This window comes from Vicia villosa, linkage group LG2, assembly GCF_029867415.1.
Source record: "Vicia villosa cultivar HV-30 ecotype Madison, WI linkage group LG2, Vvil1.0, whole genome shotgun sequence".
Taxonomy (NCBI): domain Eukaryota; kingdom Viridiplantae; phylum Streptophyta; class Magnoliopsida; order Fabales; family Fabaceae; genus Vicia; species Vicia villosa.
The window spans coordinates 200,707,823-200,711,941 of record NC_081181.1 but is presented as its reverse complement, the minus strand read 5'-3'; positions in this window follow the sequence as shown (position 1 = coordinate 200,711,941).

Genomic DNA, 4,119 nt, shown 5'->3' with positions numbered 1-4,119 from the left:
ATCTTTGTCAAAAGAAAGTGGTGGAGATAAAGGCACATAGAGAGAGCAATTGTATACCAATAGTATAGTATATAGTATAGTATGTGACTAGTAGAGGTTATGGAAGCATCCAATAATCCATACGTTACGTGCCTCACACAACACAACAACTTACCACACTATTTTGCTACGCTAAGAATCTGCCACCTTTTCTTGCTATAATTTTATTCCAAAAACTTCACACTGTACATTGAACCTTTGCTGTAAATGCATGTCACTTGCATTGCATATACATCACTCTCTATAGATTCTCCTTTCTAGCATAGCATGCACTTGAATCTAATTTGATTGATGTTTTCTAAATAAAAAATATCTAACTGGTTTTTATATATTGAGGGATATTTTATTTTAAAAGTTACACGTCGCACATGGAATGATTTTGTATTCTTTAAAATGCTTAAATATTTTTAGAATTTACAAAATCAGTTTGTAAAACGAGAATTGTTATTCCTTATAAATAAATACTACTAAAATCATATTTTTATTATATATATATATATATATATATATATATATATATATATATATATATATATATATATATATATATATATATATATATATATATATATATATATATATATATATATATATATATATATATATATATATATCACGTGGTCCAGCAATTTCTTATAAATTTTAATACCATCTTAAAATTATGTTTGAGCCTAAAACAATCTTATAAAACTAACTTATAAGAAGAGAGGTTTATTTCAACTTATAAATATATTTTGAGATCCCTCTTTTCAATGTGAGATTATTTACAAATATCAAGTGGAAATGTCGACTTATAAATAAGCTAGTAAGAGGACATTTGTTTTGCACTAATTACCGCATTTAGGTTTGGTTTCTCGAGTCCTAAGGCTTGTTTTGTCGTGATTTGCCGAAGCTGAATATTCAAGCATCTCACACAATTTAAAAATTTATCTGTGTTCACGTGGATAGCTACGTACATATATGTGCTTGTACTCTTTAGATATCTAAGTATCCATACACATATCTGTTATCTACATCTTAACTAGACAATGACAATCTTAAGATATTTTGTTAATTTAGTGTGATTATAGATACTCAATTGTGATATTTAGAACTTTTGTTACCAAACAAAAGTAAAACGGGATTCATACCTACTCCCCGTTGTCTTTCGTTATTATTAAATTTTAATCATTTTAATTTGGCCATTTGCAATTCAAATCCAATTTTAAACAAATCCACACATTTTCAATACATGAATATGATTATTATTTTCTTGTTTTATACTATTCTGAAACTATATGAATAAGCTTATCATTTTATTATTTGTGCGATATTTTAGTAGACTGTTCAAATGTCATCGCCTGATTTAAAAAAAATAATACAAATCTCCATCAATAAACACATAATTAAGTTCCATATATTTCAACTTAAAATTCTAAGTACATCACATCACAAGAGCTTCAATCATCAATCGATATCTAGGAAACGTAAATGTGGTCAATCGTGGCCGTTATGATCAACGAAAATATTTCTTTCGAGATTTCCCTGACCTTTTCACTATCCCACAAATCGAGAATCAACCTTTTCGAGCACTTGGTTGATGTACCTTTGCCTTTTTATTGTCGACCATTAGTTCATTTATCTTTCCTATCATCGTCCCTTTGAATGAGGCATTTGCTCGTGGGGCTCCTCCTGTGATGAATGCAATATGTTGCTGAATCCCTTTATGCACCTCCTCTTCTTCGCAACTTACTTCCTTATCACCAGTCCGATATTAATAGTTTTGGCTAGGGAATGCATATTCTTAGAGGAATCATCTCAATCTCTCTTGCCATATTTAGTGTACTATAACAGAAAACCTCTCTTGATCAACCCTTCGATTGCGTCATTCATTTTGATGTAGTCGTTTGTGTTGAATCCATAACTTTTATGAAAACAATAGTACTTTGACTTATCAGTGTTGACACAGTATTTCTAACTTTTTCTCCCGAGATATATTGAGGGGAATGTATTTATTAAATTGGGTGCGAGAACCGCAATCACCTTCCTTTTGTGCCGATTAGATTTTTTACTAAATGATTGGCTGGAATTTACTTCCGCCGATGTCAGGTTGTCTTCAAGGGCAATGGGCTTTTTCTTATAATTAATAAAGGGTTAAGCTCTATGCAACATATCTTTCAAGTTATGGGGTTCCTTATGCCTCAGCTTCTCTCTAAATGCGTTGTCTTGTCTCATGCCATTTTCAAAAATCCAGCATTTCAAGTTTTCATCAGAGTCTCCCACTTCTATAGCTACTTTTGTAAAGCAGTTGATATACGTCGACAGACTCTCCTTCTTGCATGGTGTGATATCGCTGAGCACGACTATTGTTGTAGATTTCCTATTATGGGTAGTGAAGCGAGCGATGAAATTCCCGCTTGAGAGAGGGATTATTGATATACAAATGTGAGTTGAAAGTCTCACATTGTTGAGAAAAGTGGAGGTTGAACACTTTATAAGTGAGAGGGTTCATATACCCAATGCCTTAAGGTGTTGGGTGAATATGTGGTATCTCTCACACTTGCTTGATGGAATCTTTGACTCAATGTAGATGCCCCCCTCATGATGATCCATCAGATATGTGTATACAATTGGTTAATGGTCCGATAGTGAAAATAAAATAGCAGGTGATCCAGTAATTTTTGATAAGCTCTGATACCATATTTAAGTTATGGTTGAGCCTAACCCAACTTTACAAAGACATATAATAAGGTGATAATTACAACTATAAACTTGTGATAATTTCTATTGCACTTGCTAGAAAGTCATCAACCATAATGGTTGGTCCATGTTGCTAAGGCCCTTTCCCAATTGTTAATGCATACTCCAAATGTAGTCACGACTAAGTAAATGGAATATTTATGTATTTTTTTTTTACTGTAGTGTCCTACTAGGTGTGCCAAATTTATTTTTACCCTTGTAATTTAGCAGATGGATCAATTAATAGTTGTCAACAATGATTTATTTTTCTTCAAGTGACCACTCAAAAGGATGAGCTATGTTTTTTTGATGTGTGTTTCTCAACTATTTCATAAAGAGTTAAGTGTCTTATGCCAGGATGATGAACTAGTTTAATTTGATTGATTATATATTTTCATTATATAGTTCAATATTTATATGTATAGTAGTTTATGGTTATATTTATAGTGTTATTTATTGTGGTCATTCATATAATTGTAAATTCTAAAGTTTATGTTTGAAGAAGAGAATAATCCAAAGTGTGCTCTCTTTTTTCTTCTCCCTTCTCTTTTTTATTTTTCATTTTTATTTCCCTCTCTTTTTTACATCTCCACTCTTATAATATAATACTGTTTTAATTTTCATAAAAATTTATTTATTTATTTCTAATTTAGAGATTCGTAGAAGAGTTTTTTGATTGATCTCTTAATTTAGTGATCACGAATAGTAGTCAAACAAAGGCAGTTATTCAATTGGTTGAAAATTTCTTGTTTTTTTTGTTTTTTGTCGGATAAATTATTCTGTTCTTTCGTATAAACAAGTTGGAGAACCCTTAATCGTTAATATTATCTTGATTAAAAGAAAAAACAAAACAAAGGCAGCTATGATTATGAATCTTCTTATATCATTCAAAATTGCAGATATCTTTAACTATACAAAAGAATATATACTTTCTGTTAATCAATCAAAATTCAACAGAACCTAAACATATTTCAAATTAAGGGATTAATTTGAACCAACCAACTTGCTTCATCTTTTATTTATTTACTCCAAATTAATTAACATAGCTGTTGCATCATAATAAGATGTGGGTCAACGGTACATTAATCAGATAATGGACTACTTTAGATCTAAGCCTTGAACCAAATCCTCACACAAACAACCTATGGTAGCTAGTATAGCGGTATTAAATAATGAAATGAATTTTCATGTGATATGATATGCCACTAAATTAGTAACTAACTAACATTTTATTAAACTATCAAGACCAACCTGAAAATGAAATGCTTCTTTCTAATTGAAGTGTAATCCATACTTTAATTGTATAATGACAAGAAAATTTATCCAGCTTAACCTCCACCCCCACAAAATCAAAAAATTGTC